Below are 16949 nucleotides of genomic sequence, written 5' to 3'. Positions count from 1 at the left end.
CTCTGCCTTACTCCAGTACACCTCCTTGCTTCAGTTCCCTTCCAAGTTTTATGAGGTCCTGGTTTGGTACCATTCAACTGATTTTAACTCTTGTAAAGGCTCAGTTGCAAAAGTTGTTTTTCTGTCAGTTTTAGCTCCCTTCTCTCTTCACAACCAGCATTTCTTTCCTTTTCTAATTACTGTAGGCCATCAGAGGCAAAGAGTGAATGCAAGTGATGCAAAATGAACACAAGGGTAGGGCTGGGGCATGAAACGGGCCATTTATTCATCCTTTTTCCCCTTGATGATGTCGTCTGCCTCATTCTCACACATTGCAGCTGGTCTGAAGCAAGCATGAGATCTGAGCAGTGTTTGCAGCTCTCTCCCGGGTCCTGTCCCTGCCCTCCAGCTAGCTCCCCGTAGTTCTCAGCTCAGCCCGTGTTGGCCTTTGATTCTCCCTCTGCCCTTTGTTTGGGGAGCTTGCATTTATTCTCAGTGAGCGCCCATTACTCGCATCCCTTCATGAATTCAGAATAGGGGTTATGAGACCCAGTTTGCCTGTTTTACTCTTATTCCAGAATAATTATAAATAGCATCCTGCCTTCTCACAAGTACCCCAATTCGATAAGGTCAAGTGATAGTGTATCCCTGGGTAATACCTTTCCCTGTCTCAGAATGCCCAGCACATTCAGCCCACCTTTGGAAATTCCTGGGTCCTTAAGCCTGGATTTACCAAGTTTCAACTCATCCTGAGAGGAAATGGAAAGATGCCTCCCTTAATCATTTGGCTCTACTGTTTCTCTGTCCAGTGACTAGAACTAACATGCAACTTCTCTCTTTTATCTTCATACATGTAATGCTGATGTAATGAAGCATGTGCCTTTTCAAGAACTTTTACATGTATATCTGTCCTCTGTCTCATTGTTGAAAATGCCTCCATTTGTTGGCATCTGTATTAAAGATAAAAAGTGAAAAATGAGAGCAAGGGAACATAAGGTCTGTACACAGTCACTTAGAAGCCTTTCTAAGAGTCTGAAGGGAAAAGTATTTGAAATCATTGTGTAAAATGAGCCTTGTGTTTTAGCTGGAGTTTTAATTTGTGTGAACCTAGCAGTGGGTAGGAGGTGCTTATAATTTCAGGGAAAGGACTCTAAGATCATAGGAGTATAAACAAAAGGTCAACCCAAAGTTATAGCCTGATAATAAGTAGCATTTAGGGATTTACTGGTCTTACCTGCATCCAGTGAGATGCCCCAGGAGCTCTTTTTAGGGTGAATTGGCCTGAATTTGTCTCTGCTTAGCCTCAAAAGAGCTGTGCAACTATGAACAGGACACTTCAATCAGGAGCTCGTATCCTTATTCGTTATTTGGTCATCCGGCACACACTTACTGAGGGACTGCCCTGAAATATCTGTAATATACTTTAAACTATGTCCATACACATTTTGATACCATGTGTGTGTATTAGCTGAATGTACATCCTGCATACTGTCATTGTTTTAATCAGAGACACCCAAGAGGTGGTCACTAGGAACACATCAGAAAAAGCAGATTCCAGATGTGGATATTACAACCATGTCTATCATACAAATTTCTGCTCAACACCGCACTTTAGCTAATTACCAGTCTGTCTATAAATGAGTAGTTTGTTAAGCAGCATAAGGGATGTTTGGAAGGGATGTTGATTTAGAGCATTTGAGAGATGTGTCTTGCTAAACCGTTCTAAAGACCTCTGCACCCTCTTGGTTACAGGGCATCTATGAATCCAGGGAGGTCTGTAGCTTTTACATCAAGATTCAAGGATTGCTATCTAAATGGCTTTATGTCCAGTCCTTGGCTTTTGGACTATGGACATTTGAGACTGGATAATTCTTTGTTGTATAGCTGTCCTGTGTGTTCTCTAGGATGTCTAGTTACATCCTTGGTGTCTACTCACTACATGCCAATAGGAACCTTCCTCTCTCCCCTTCTGTTCCGTCAACCTCAAATATCGCCAAAGGTCCTCTGTGGCAAAATCACATCCTTTGAGAAAGACTTGTTTAGAGGATATAGTGACTTGGCTTGACCCTAAGGACAGCTGAGTTCTGACAGTGGGCCAGTTTCATGTCTACCTAGAGTAAACCTTTCTTAGAAGGTGGATCCACTTAGTGGACAGAGCACCGAGGTGTCCTTGAGCTCACAGAATATGTCCGCTGAGGCTTTTTTCTGCCTGCTTGCTAATAAATGTGTACATGAATAGTTGTGTGCAGGGGAGACAGATTTGATTTGATTATAACTGGTTAGTGAGTTTGTGGGGGAAATAACTAAACTCCCCCACCTTGAACTTCTTGGTGCCTACGATTATCTACCATAGAGAATCTAAGAATTGTGACCAAATGGCCTTTGGTCGGCTCTCAGCAGGGGTGGACACTGGCAAAGAATCAATTTGATTGATACGCCTTGCTGGTCAGAGCTCCTCAGCATAAATTTCTAGACCCCTAGTGGTAAGGAATCAGGACAAGGGGATACCCCAGAGGGAGGGAAGACCCCATTTCCCACCGTCCTTCCCACCCAAACACCCCCACCGTGGGTATAGTTTCATCATTTCATTTCCTAGCCATGCCCTGACCCATCTTTTCAGTAGTTCTTTCTGTATAAGCCAGTTGTTGCTGTCTGAGACACCAAGGGGAAATGGTGGTATAGAAGCACAATGTTTTGTTATTATCGTGCTGCTGGTCTGGGGAGCATATGAGGCTGAGACTTTGCTGACCCCCCACCTCCCCTCACCCCTTCGGCAGAGAGCTGGAGCTTACCCACAGCTTCCTACCTAATGGAACCAAATGCATGCTCATCCCCGAAATAAAATGTCCGCCTGTGGTTTTGAAGCGCCTCAGGGAATTTATGCAGACCCCTAAACTAAATTCAAATCGCTCTGTACTTCCTTAGCTCCCCCATTTCCGGAAACCCCCATGGGAGCTGCTTTTGCAGTCAAATAGCTTGGCAGGGCAGAGGGGTCACGAATTTCAGAGGAGAGAGGCCCCCCAGCCCGGCACCTCTTGGCAAACCACTCCTTTTCCCATCAGCTCCACCAGGCGGCTCTCTGCCAGGAGGAACACTGCTGTCCCACAGTCCCTGGCGGCCCTGCGGCTCTCTCGAGGGCAGACTTAACAATTTAATTGTGTCTGAGTGGGATACATAATGAATGAGCCTGAATAATTCAAGACAGGATGTCAGTGAAGAGGACATAGCCAACACCTGGGCTGGACAAAGATTTCTTTGGCTACTGAGGGAGGGGTGGGGGAGGATCGTGGTCAGGGGCTGGGACGTGCAGTCCTTATTTTGCCATATTGTGCTCCCAGCTGCAAACAGTCTAAAGTGCAGGGACAGGCTCTTCCCCTTTCAAGAAGACAACTTCGGCTGTCTGTATCTGTGCATGTGTGTGCGTGTGTGTTTCCTTGCCAAGACAAATTCTGATGATAAATCTGGCACCCTTAAAAAGACGCTGGTTGTGTGTCCTTTCACTCAACCTCAGACGTGGGCCTGAGAAAAATATCAAGCAAGCCACATTCATCTCTTAAGTTTTATAATGATGATAATAAAATGGACCCCTACCAAGTTCAAAGAGGCTTTTCAACTGGATACTGTGACCAGGATCAATGCTGAGGGGGAGAATGGGGATCCACTGGAATTCTGCTGTTTAGGGAGAAGATGAGAATACGAAAGTCAAATTCCTGGCTCACCTAAAATAACCCTGTCACTGAAACGATCTGGTGACAGGGCCCTGGGCTTTCTGAAGCCAGGATGTTACATTTTATTTAAGGGGCTGTAGATTCTATAGCTTCTGAGAGTTTATTATTTTGTTTTTCTTCTGTGAGATCTCAGAAAGTAATCACATGAGGTAGTGAAGTCCGTTCTGCAGACAATTCCCAGGAATTTTGTAGGACTGTCTTGAGAGACATCACACTGTTAATTTCAAAAGCCAAAAAGAGAGGTGACCATTCATACAGACCTAGGCTCTATGTTCACGACCCATGACCCCCCCACCCCTAAGTTCTACATTCCATCTTCAGACTGTTTATCCTAAGATGATGATTGTTACCATCTTTGTTAGCCAGATGAAAGTCCTGGACAGTCTAGTCTCCCCAGTGAATACGAACCCCATATGCGTATGTAGAGAGTATACTATTTCAGGGAGATCACAGATTCCCTGAAGAGCCACCTGCCAGTCTCCCAGATCTCTTGATGACTCTGGTCTCTATAAAAATGAAATTTGTCCTGGGGGAAAGAGGGTGCCATATTTTAAATGATCACCAGCTCACATCATTTGATGCAGAATGGTATGAAGGAAGCTGGAATGGCAGATAGTGATTTCAAGAATAAATCCAGACCACGAGACCACTGGAAAAAAAAATTATTTGACTTTAGGAAACACGTAAAAGATCCTTTCAAATCTGTTGTGGTCCTAGAAATGCTGGATAAGGGGAACAATGAGAACAAAATAGGAAACGCAGGCCAGGATGCAGAGCTGTTCCAGTTTCTCAGGAAACTTTCACGGAAGTGATGCTGCTCTTATTTCCGTTCCCAAGCTGCTAACCTCGCAGGCGAATCGGAATCAGTGCACAGTATCTTTCTGGTTTGCTTCATTTGGACCTATCATCCAGAGCAATTAAAAGCATTAACTTCAAAACTCTAAATGGGATATGGACATCTTGTTCTTTGAGGCAAATAACACATTGCAAATTTTGGGGATAGCAGGGCTTATGTCCTGTGTCAATAAGAAAATGTGACAACTGGCCCTAAAGGGCCCAGCTTCGAGGGGCCTAAGAGATCGCTGAGTTCTCCACTCAACTTGGATGGTTAAGCAGATTGAGACACAGGCAGGAGATGAGGAGAGCGTCTGGCCCTCGTCGATTACTGAGTTGGTGGCAAAGCTAAACAACACCCACGGCCAGATTCTCAATTGGCATTTCCCCAGGCTGCCCCCATTCTGACCATTACCCTGTCGACTTACATGATTCAACTGCTCCAGCTTTAAATAGGTCCTCGTTGATTTTTTTTAAAAGAAAAAAAAAAAACCACAACAAAATCAGACTAACTTTCCATGACTCACTTTTCCAAAATGTTTTGTATCAATGCATCATGTATAAGGCGAATGTACGAATTGCAGCACGACTGCAGCCAAGGTCCTCGGAGGCGGAAAGCACGTTAGGGAAACCCTGCTACAGAGGAATGGGTTGCAGAACCTCTTTTAAGGAAATGGTTGTTTATAGGTTTCATGTTCAAGAGAAAGAAAAATTAAGACGTCGTGCAAACGACAGAACAAAAGTCGGGAATTTCAAGTGAAGTAAGAAAGGAGGGACTTTAAAAAAATGGGAGTCGGGGCGGTGGGAGGAAGGAAAGGGTTTCTTAATGGTATATTGTTTTCTGAGCTCTACCAATTAGCAAACATCTCTTATCAAAAGAAGAAAGAAAGAGGGAAGGAATTCTGTGCCCTGAAATAGCCCCAGTCAGCTGCAAGCGCTCCAGGCTTCGGCTGCGAAGCTTTCATCCCCCCTCCCGGACTCTGGCCATTACATCAGTCCAAGTGCATCCTGGGGGCCATTGTTATGCTGATGAGCCTGGTTCTCCCACTGCCCGGGGAGACGTTCCCACCGCGGACTGGCTCTGGGGCTCATTCAGGCTGCGCTCAATTGCCCTGGAGAATAAAAGATGCAGCCTTAATTAACTACAGCGCTCAGCTCCAATCACAGCCTGATTGTTGTGCTGGCGGCACTCTCTGCTAAAGAGGAAATGCCAGGGCGCCCCTCGCAGACCCAGCTCTGGGAAGTGGGGCTCTCCTTAGGGAGCTGCAGTTGGGTTCGGTCTTGTTTTGAAAATAAAATATCATAAGGTCTTATCTCTCTAGATCTCTGCTGTCCCGTTTTTCGGAAAGAAGCAAACCTCAGTGAGTGCTGTTATTTCCTTGCCCTGCTGCCGAATCCACGCATCTCCCAAGGAGGGTCTCCCCAGGCATCTTGTCCCTCTGGCAGAGAACTCAACTGCATTCTTAGCACAGTCTTTATTTAATTTGAATAGTTTCTGGTGCTGTTGATACTAGGGAAAATAAGGCTTCTGATTTTTTTTTTTTTAATTCTTAGATTTGGGGCTGTTTCTTAGCAACTTCCTCATCAAGAGGTTGTGTGGGATGTCAGTAAGGGTCACATCTTTCACCCTGAGGCAGCTCACATTCGATCCTCCCTAAAATCACAGCCATTGGAAATGGGCTTGAGTTTTTATAGCTAAGTCTTTTCTTTAACGACACTTTCTAAAAAGAGTGTTCTTGATGGCGTATCAGACAAAATTGAGTCCAGAAGTTTTAAAGATGCTGCCGTTGGGGGACTCTGTCATCTCTGAGTTCTGTAGAAGACTGTTACCGAGGAGGCCAGCTGGCCAGGAGAGGCCTTCCATCCTCCCTGGGATCCCTGAGGGACGCTGCTGGATTAGGCAGGACAGAAGGTGTGGGGAGGGTCTGCCAGGCTCTGGGGGTCTGACTCCTGGGTCTCCGACTTCCTGTCCTGTCTGATGGCATCTTGAGTGCAGCCTGTTGTATCCTCTTCTCCAACCTCCCGCTGCTATTCAATTCTCAAGTGAAATCAAAGAGAGCTTTGGAAGTCTAGGAATAGGAGATAGTTTTCCTGGAAATGCTTTCTTTTTAGCCTAATTTTAATAATCAGGTGAAGGTTTTTGGAGAGAGTGATGGTGTGTTTTTGCCTCTTACTACCATTCTAGAGGAATCAATTTGCAAGGCTGGAGTCAAGAGGCCATTTGTTCCCTTTGGAATATTCCGGCCAGTATAGGGCACGCTTCTCTGTAGTGCAGGGCCCCACCTTATCAGTCTAATGCGTGGCCCCACCTTATCATTCTGCTTGCAAGACTTCCACGGGCATGGTCAAACAGGAGAAATCCTAGCCCATTCCCAGTTCAGGACTAATCTTTAAATTAAAAAACCATTTAACAAACAACCCAACGTAACATAATTTTCAGTATAACAGATCACTGTATATACTTAGAAACAATGTGATTAGACCAAGACCGTAAGAAGTCATGAGTACAACTAGGAACTTTAGTTACTAATCCTGAACTAAGCTTGATTTTCCTACATCTTGGGTGAAGCTTTTTATTCCTCTCTTAGAATCTTTATAATCCAAGACAACAGGTTTTTTTTCCCCCCCCTGAGCTCTAATACTTACTTCAACAGTTTTATCAAACATCAACACACTGATGAATTTCTATCCATTATTTCTAATGACAGAGTTCACATTCAATAAAAAATAAGCCCAGCAAATCAAGCCTGAGGCTTTGAAATCACAAAAACCTCTCTTCTAGTTATAGCTCAGTTCCCTTATAAGCTGCATAGCCTTAGGCAAGCTAATTATTGTCTCAGATTGCAGAGTTTTTCATCTCTAAATTGGGTGTAATCATATCTATTTTGGGATATTGTGAGGATTGAACAAGATAAAATACGAGAAAGAATCATCTCTTGGGCAGACTGGGCATCAAGTGGGTGACCTGTGAGGGCAGGGTCCTTTCTCTGCTCTCTCCTGAGTTCCCATAGTCTAGATTTTCCTACAACTCTGATTCATGGACAGAAGCAGAGAGGGACACCAGAATTCATGGAACGTGTGTAGCTGTATTCTTTATAGAATGTGAAACCTTATGATATCGATGGCTTCTTGATTATTCAGTTAAAAAGGGAGTGATGTTTACAAACCCAATCACAGAATTTTAGGGCTAGAATGTAATTTAGGGAAGCAGTCTAAACCCTTTGTTTCATGATCTCATTCAGTTTTCTGTGGCAGGGGCCAAAAGAGCAAAGAGGGTCTCTTGATTCTCAGCCCAGAGCTTAGGCTGCGACCCCAGTTTACCTTAACATTCTCTTAAATTCGCTCCTCTGTTACAATGCAGTTGAGTATTTCTCTGCAACCATCAAACCTAAAGGACTAGATATATAAAAATGTATTGGAGCAAACAGTGTCAGGTCCAGTGGAGATAAACTTAAGACACAAACACACCAACTTAAATACAACTTAACCTACTTAAAATAGCATTCTCAAGTGATTTCACAACCAGGAAAACTTGAATGAAGGGTTGCCTCTGTTGTCAGAAGCCATGTTGGCATGGCAGAAAACAGAACTATGAACTGTGCTCGTTTGGTTGGCAGAGTTTTACAAAGTGAAATGTTATATAGAATTCAGGTGTCATGAAACAGATAAAAGGAAACTATTTGATAGAAGCAGAGGTCAAGGGAATAGAGTCCTAATTTCTCTAGCATTCTTCTCCCCTCATTTCCCAACTCAAAGTGATTATGTGCTTCTAAAAACACTAGAAAACATTTGGGAAGACACTACAGTGATGTGAAACCATGAGCCAGAAAATGGGCAGGAGGTCTGCTCCCCTCCCTGCTCACGAGGTGGTTTGTGAGCATCTTGAACCAAGACTGTCATCAGTACAGGCTTATCAAGAATGAAGCATTCCTTTTCCTCTGAGATCGGGAACTAGACAGGGATGCCCACTCTCCCCACTGTTATTTAACATAGTACTGGAGGTCCTAGCCACGGCAATTAGACAAAACAAAGAAATACAAGGAATCCAGATTGGTAAAGAAGAAGTTAACTGTCACTATTTGCAGATTACATGATATTGTACATAAAAAACCCTAAAGACTCCACTCCAAAACTATTGGAACTGATATCGGAATACAGCAAAGTTGCAGGATACAAAATTAACACACAGAAATCTGTGGCTTTCCTGTACACTAACAATGAACCAATAGAAAGAGAAATCGGAAAACAATTCCATTCACAATTGCATCAAAAAAAATAACATACCTAGGAATAAACCTAACCAAGGAAGTGAAAGACCTATACCCTGAAAACTATAAGACACTCTTAAGAGAAATTAGAGGTCACTAACAAATGGAAACTCATCCCATGCTCTTGGCTAGGTAGAATTAATATCGTCAAAATGGCCATCCTGCCCAAAGTAATATATAGATTCAATACAATCCCTATCAAATAACCAACATTCTTCAACGAACTGGAACAAATAGTTCAAAAATTCATATGGAAACACCAAAGACCCTGAATAGCCAAAGCAATCCTGTGAAAGAAGAATAAAGTGGGGGGGATCTCACTCCCCAACTTCAAGCTCTACTACAAAGCCATAGTAATCAAGACAATTTGGTACTGGCACAAGAACAGAGCCACAGACCAGTGGAACAGATTAGAGCTCCAGACATTAACCCAAACATATATGGTCAATTAATATTCGATAAAGGAGCCATGGACATACAATGGGGGAAATGACAGTGTCTTCAACAGATGGTGCTGGCAAAACTGGACAGCTACATGTAAGAGAATGAAACTGGATCACTGTCTAACCCCACACACAAAAGTAAATTCAAAATGGATCAAAGACCTGAATGTAAGTCATGAAACCATAAAACTCTTAGAAAAAAATGTAGGCAAAAGTCTCTTGGACATAAACATTAGCGACTTCTTCATGAACATATCTCCCCGGGCAAGGAAAACGCAAAAATGAACAAGTGGGACTATATCAAGCTAAAAAGCTTGTGTACAGCAAAGGACACCATCAATAGAACAAAAAGGTACCCTACAGTATGGAAGAATATATTCATAAATGACAGATCCGATAAAGGGTTGACATCCAAAATATATAAAGTGCTCACGCACCTCAACAAACAAAAAGCAAAAAATCCAATTAAAAAATGGGCAGAGGAGCTGAACAGATAGTTCTCCAAAGAAGAAATACAGATGGCCAACAGACACATGAAAAGATGCTCCACATCGCTAATCATCAGAGAAATGCAAATTAAAACCACAATGAGATATCACCTCACACCAGTAAGGATGGCCACCATCCAAAAGAAAAACAACAACAAATGTTGGCGAGGTTGTGGAGAAAGGGGAACCCTCCTACACTGCTGGTCGGAATGTAAATTAGTTCAACCATTGTGGAAAGCAGTATGGAGGTTCCTCAAAATGCTCAAAATAGACTTACCATTTGACCCAGGAATTCCACTTCTAGGAATTTACCCTAAGAATGCAGCACTCCAGTTTGAAAAAGACAGATGCACCCCTGTGTTTATTGCATCACTATTTACAATAGCCAAGAAATGGAAGCAACCTAAGTGTCCATCAGTATATGAATGGATAAAGAAGATGTGGTACATATACACAATGGAATATTATTCAGCCATTAGAAGAAAACAAATCCTACCATTTGCAACAACATGGATGGAGCTGGAGGGTATTATGCTCAGTGAAATAAGCCAAGCGGAGAAAGACAAATACCAAGTGATTTCACTCATCTGTGGAGTATAAGAACAAAGGAAAAACTGAAGGAACAAAATAGCAGCAGAATCACAGAACCCAAGAATGGACTAACAGTTACCAAAGGGAAAGAGACTGGGGATAATGGGTGGGAAGGGAGGGATAAGGGCAGGGAAGAAGAAGGGGGGTATTATGATTAGCATGTGTAATGTGGGGAGTGCGGGAAAGGGGAGGGCTGTGCAATACAGAGAAGACAAGTAGTGATTCTACAACATTTTACTATGCTGATGGACAGTGACTGTAATGGGGTTTGTGGGGGGGACTTGGGGTAGGGGAGAGCCTAGTAAACATAATGTTCTTCATGTAATTGTAGATTAATGATAACAAAAAATAAAAAATAAATTAAATTAAATTAAAAAAAGAATGAAGCATTCCCACACTGAGCCCCTGATGTGATTAACGATACTTAATGTTGGTAGATTGGGGGGGTGTAGAGTGAATAGTAAATTCAGTAAAGCATCAGTAGCATGTTACTTGATATACTTATTAGATAGAAATGGCAGTATGAAAGTATAGAGAGGCAGCCTCCCAAATTAGGGGAAGAGAGTTCAACTAATCAAAGAAATTCTATTTAATTAGAAAGTGACTCCCAGTATAACATGGTTTCCTTAAGAGCTGGCTACAAACTATAATCATCCAAGTATGCTTAGGGCTTAGCTCAATTCAGGCTTGAGCATTTATCATCTAGGTCGTTCTCAGCTGTTCGGGGTGTCAGCCTGCTGATTGCAGGGGGCACGCTTCCCTCTGCAGGGAGAAGAATATGAGCTTGGTGGTGGCTGGATGACTATTCTCTGTGCTTTGAATCCTCCAATTTTTGACTTCTTCATGTTTTAAATGTAATTAATTTAATTATTGAAAATGAATCTATTTATTTTCTTTTGTTTTTAATTTAAAAATGAATCTAATATTTATTTTCCTTCATCCTACAAGTTTTAGTTCAATTGTTTCCTCCAGGATATTTCCCTGAATTCCCAGCTTGGTTAAGTCCCTCTTCTCCCTTAACACTGTATGCATACTTTATCTTACTGTGTTATATTAAATTCTCACGTGTTTGGGTCCTTGCATGTAAGGTGCTTACAGTCTAGTTTGAGAGCTAATAACCATGGACCATGCTACACCTGGAATGTAGTAGGTGCTCAAAAATGTCATTTTGGAATTGTTCAGTTGAACAAGAAGGGCACAATTCATGCAATAAACACATTTTCTGATATTTTATTTTTGGATATTCTTTTGTCTCCCAGTGTATGAACACAGGGTGATTTGGTTAGGAGGCTAAGTGCAAAACAATGATTTCTTATAAACCATAAAACAAACTCATTCAGAACACCAGACCTACCCCTCAAGGAAAATTAGTTGCTCTTTTGCTATCTTCCCATTTTTCTTTGACTATATCTTGATTAGTGACAGGATGCCCATATAATTCACCACCTGAATGTGGATAGTTCTGAGTGAAAGTTGGCACTACTAGCAATTATAACATAACAGCATGTATGACCTGGTACTACTCTCCCTGGTGACCCAGAATGTTTGGTAACCTTACGGAGTGCACGGAGCTTGTAGGGCACGACTGGCTTTAAGATGCCTGTTCCTCCCCAGGCGGTGTGCTCCTTGGAAGTCAGAGTGACACTTCATTACCACTTAGTAACATACCTTTCACATGCTAGAATTTCATCTCATGTATGTTGAATGAATAAACTTTCTATGCCTCAGGCTTGTCATCTGTAAAATGGGGATAATAACGCTCCTTTCACCTCCTGCTTATCTTCCTCCTCCTCATGATAATTATGATCATGGGATATTTAGATTTTCATGAGTGTCCTGGAACTTGTTCACCTTTGCTTCATAAGCATTTGGAATAGTGAGTTAGACATAGTAGGTATTTACTAAATGTTTGATGAATAAATGAATGAATGAATGTTATCCTCAATACATGAAGTACCAATCTCATTGTGTTCTGCTCTGATTAGATAGGTTGTATGTAAGGTCTTGGTTACTCTGTCTTTCCAGGTGTCTTAATGTGTACACACTTACAGGAGCAGCCAGAAAGGTCCATTTACAAAAGGATGAGGACCAGTAGAAAGGGTTTTCAGGCTAAGAGGTTGAAGTTGATCTTACCTTTGTAATCTCCTGCATCGGTGGTCCCAGAATCAAATAAAGTCCTTCAAAAATGTCAGAGAACAAAACAGAGTTTCTGACATTCCACTAAATCAATCAGTGTAGTTTTAAGGGTCTATTAAAAGTAAAAATTCTTGCAGGGTTTGGTTTATGGTGATTTGGGCATTTTTAACCAAGGAAATAAAAGAGACAAACCCACCAAGGGAGAGGGCTTACTAGTCTAAGTCTCAGGTAAGAAACGGAGTGAGTTTCTGGAACTACAAAATTCCAATTACAGCCACATTGACTCACCCTTCCAATTTTTTGGAGAGAAATTATTTGCATTATATGAATTATATGCTTCTGGGTAAAGGGTTCCAAACATCCAATATTTGTTTCCTTTGTTTAGGACATTATAGAACTCCTGAGGCAGTTTTTTAAAATTAGAAAATGACTTGCTGTAATTTGTTTGGCCCCAAATTCTGGTACTTAGCTGAAATGTTGAGAAAACAGAGAACTGGCTTTCTCCTATAGTCTATTAGACACTTAATAAAATACATATGATTAAGAGACCTCATTCTGCTTCCCAGAGGAGTACTTGAGACTGGGTAGGAAATAGATGTACAGAATGGGGTGACAAATTTCAAGATAATGCTTTAAAAGTATGGCTTAATAGTATGGTTAGCAAAATAGCTCTTAGGACTTTTACACTGATATTGGCAAGCATAAGAACACTTATTTCCAGTATATTATCAGCTAAAAAAAGTAATAGCGCCAGTACTTCTGCATCTAGGCTAAGTAACTAAATAACGGGTATAGAGGTGACTATTAGATTATCGGATAGATATAAGAAATAATTCCTGCTTTAAAAAAGGAGGTCCAAATCTATAAATAATGAGACTATTAAATTTCCAGGTGAGATCAATTTGAAAACCACACTAAAAAGAGAAGAGCTCACACGTAAATGTACACTGATGAAACATCTGCAGTTCAAGGATTTAAAACAAATTCTCTACATATTCAAGCAGAACATTTAGATCACGTACAAAAGAACAAAAGTAAGCCTTTTCTTTTTAGTAATACTTAACATTAATTGATAAATTGAGAATTTCTACAGGGTTCGGAGTGGTAAAAGGCAAGATTCAGATATTCCATAACACGCCATGTAGTCACTCATGAGCAAATGCAACAAGATTTTCTCAGATGTGAAGATATAAAGAATATGAGCTATCTGTGTACACATTTGATAAAATTACTTAGATCTATGATAGAAATATTAGAGGTAAATTACCTGGATGGAAAAAAAACATAGTCTAAAGGCTGGAAACGGGAATTGAAACCAGGCATTTCTATTATTTAATACAGGTGAGAGAAGCAACTTGGTCAATTTCTTATTGAATGAATCTGTGTGTGTATAAAATGATACAAAAGCCAAACAGTGCTTATAAAATTGTTCAGTAAATAAAGTGGGGGTGTCCCATGTATCTGAGCATGCCTTTGGAATCCACCGTAGCATTCACATGAAGCCACGCTCTCCCTGGCCTGCAGTCAGCTAGTGACCAGCAGGGGGCTATATATGGGCCATTTCTTCCAGAATTCTCTTTGTTTTATGGCTATCCATAAGCCTACTAAGATATCTCAGAGCTGCATTGCAGTCTGAGGTGCGTGCTTCTCCCTTTCCATTTCTAGGTGTCAGACCTGTGTTAGAATGCTTTCTCCTGCTTCATTTCCCCTTGTCTTTCATCCAATAAGTCTTCCGTACTTTCAGTTCTTTCTTGGTGTCATTTTTCCAGGAGAACTGGAATTGACCTACAGTGTTTGTATATGAGCTTGCTTGTGGTGAACTGGTAGGAGGAAAAAGTAAAGGTATACCCTAAATTCTCATTTTTAGAGGTTAGAGAAATGAATAAATGTTTTTTAACCTGGGGGGGCTAAAACAGGAAGTTGCAAAACTAAATGACAGAGGTTTGATCGAACATATTGTAAAGGTAAGGTGCTGACTCACCCATTCACTATATTATCTTCAATTTGCTTCTTTATATCAGGGAGATGATCTTCAATTAAGAAGGAAATCAAAGAATTCCTATTTCTAGATCTAGAGCTGTGTGTCTTTGGAATGTTTTAATAAATCCTTCCACAAAGGCTTTAGAATGTTCTTCTTTCCCTCTGGGCAACATAGTTTCATTCTAGCTTGGAAGAGAAGGCCTAAAAATAAATCCTATCAGGCCCTGAATAGCAGCTTTCAATTTCTGACAATTAAGCTACTAAAACCAACCAAACAAAAACCTTTCGAATATCTTGTCGGGTTTCAGCAGGGGGATAAACTTTTACTGGTACTAGTGAACAACCCAATGGACACAAGAGGCATTCCCAAAGAGGATGCAAAAGATACTGCTTGTCCAAGACCCAGAGCCGCTCCCAAAGATGACCAAAAGGCACGGAAGACAGCTTCCCTGAGAGTTGGCGGTAGTTGGCAGGATCCTAGCTGCAAAGAGGTCCAGCCCACATTTCTGTCCAGTCATATTTTTGGGACCCCCAACCTGATAGCTGTCAAGCCAAGTTCTCAGGACATAAAATGAGACAAAAAAGAAGGCAACAGCTGTCCGTGGAAGAGAAGGAATTGACCACCAACGGGCATCTGAAAGCAAATTCACAAGTCACAGGTCAAAGTTCTAATTCTTAGAAGTGCTTTTTCCTGATGATCTGAATTTGGAAAAGTGGAGGCAACATGAAATTTTATTTTCCCTTTGTGACCAGGCACTACAGATAAGAGATTTGAGTGTGGTAAGAATTCTCACCCTATGCTGTTTTTTTTCCAGATTTCCCAGGATCCTCTCTGCTGGCTCTGGAGCAAGTGGGATGTCTTAGCAGATTTCATTCTGGTCACTAGAAAATGTACAGGAGAAAAAAATAATTTTCCCTTTTATAGTGAGCAACTTGGCTGAGACCCCTTTTTCTCCAGAGCACCTTATATATTGCTAAGCTTGTCTAAGATGGTTCAAAGTTCTCCACTGTAACTCAAGATTATATTTTGTAAGGTAACCTACTTGTTCAGCCTTAAAACAAAATTTTATTCATCTGAGGCCTCACAGTGAACCCAGTCCAGCTTAAGACGTACCCAGTCCCACCTGGATCCAGTCTGGTTTCTTAACTGGATCTAGTCAGGCCCCAGATCCAGTTTGGTTTTTGAGTTGGACCCAGTCCAACCTCTGATCCAGTCTGATTTGTGAGTCAGACCTGTCTGTCCCAGATCCAGTCCTACCCCGCAAGAGTCAGGTTTCCAAGTCAGACCCAGTCTGATGTCGCACCCAGTGTGATGTCAGATCCAGTCGTGTCGGACCAGGCATCTGGTTGTTGAGGTCAGCCCCAGTCTGGAGAAAGAAACGCCAAAATGAAGTCTGGAAGCTCATAATGCAAAAACTGCGGGGGGGTGGATCGGAGATGGATTCCCCGCAGCCCCCAGAGGCAGCAGACAGCAAGGAGCTCCCGGGCTCAGCAGGTACGCCTTACTGCTCTTTGCTCCTGGGGGCTGTCAGGAGACTTCTGACACCAAAACTAGTACAAGGTCATGAGGCACATGAAAAGTCATAGATGTTTATATGAGCAAAAATTGGTTCTAATCGGGCAGCATCCAATCCAGCAGATAGAAAGGAGCTTGGAGGAGCCATACTTTTATAGACAGAAGGAAGCAGAAATAAGGAAGTTGTACTAGGCAGAAAGGCAGTTGGTTATTGAAAAGTTACTTTCCTTTAGGAGATGGCAGGGGTCTTTCACACAGATTACCTAACTAGGGCTCATCAGGCGAGTCCTGATTTGACTCGCCTAATATTCCATTTCTGGAAGAACCAGAGCTGTAATTACGGTAAATCTCACTATGGTGATGTGCAGTTTAACAGAGCAATTTCACTGGGGGTCTGTTTTGTTTTTAATAAACTCCATCACTTTATTATTGTAAAAGGGCCATATAAAAGCTTTGCTATTTCATGCATATTCATTTATCTTAGGTGGTTGAAGAGTGGGGGGAAGACATTTGCAGAGAGATTGCTTAATCATTTGTTAGACATGTGATTGTTGGTTTTACCGCAAGTGATTTATACTCATTCTTCATCAGTAAATCAGGCTTCAGAAGTTGTGTTATGGCCTGCCCACTTGTCTAATTCTTTACCCTTTGAAAGGAGTGTGTGTGATTTATAAAGATCCAGCAGTTGTGTAACGGGTTGTTTTGTGGATAAAATTCTAAAGCCAGCTAGGCTCAGAGGTCATGACCCCTAGACAGGTGTCATTTAAAGCAATTCAGTTTCGTTACCTTATTCATGGCTGTTCTACATGCTTTCCAATGCTGGATTTCTCTCTCGTCACCGTCTGTGCAGCTGGAAGCAAACGTAGGCAAGAGGCTCCCGGATGGCAGGGCCTCGGGGAAGAAGGCTTCCAGATCCCTGAGCCGTTGGAGGGAGAGGTACCCCAAATCAGCCATGGTAGATTTTGCTTGTATGAGAAGTAAATCCG

Source organism: Manis pentadactyla, chromosome 4 (genome assembly GCF_030020395.1).
Source record: "Manis pentadactyla isolate mManPen7 chromosome 4, mManPen7.hap1, whole genome shotgun sequence".
Taxonomy (NCBI): domain Eukaryota; kingdom Metazoa; phylum Chordata; class Mammalia; order Pholidota; family Manidae; genus Manis; species Manis pentadactyla.
The sequence above is the reverse complement of the archived record's forward strand: the minus strand, read 5'-3'. Positions refer to the sequence as shown.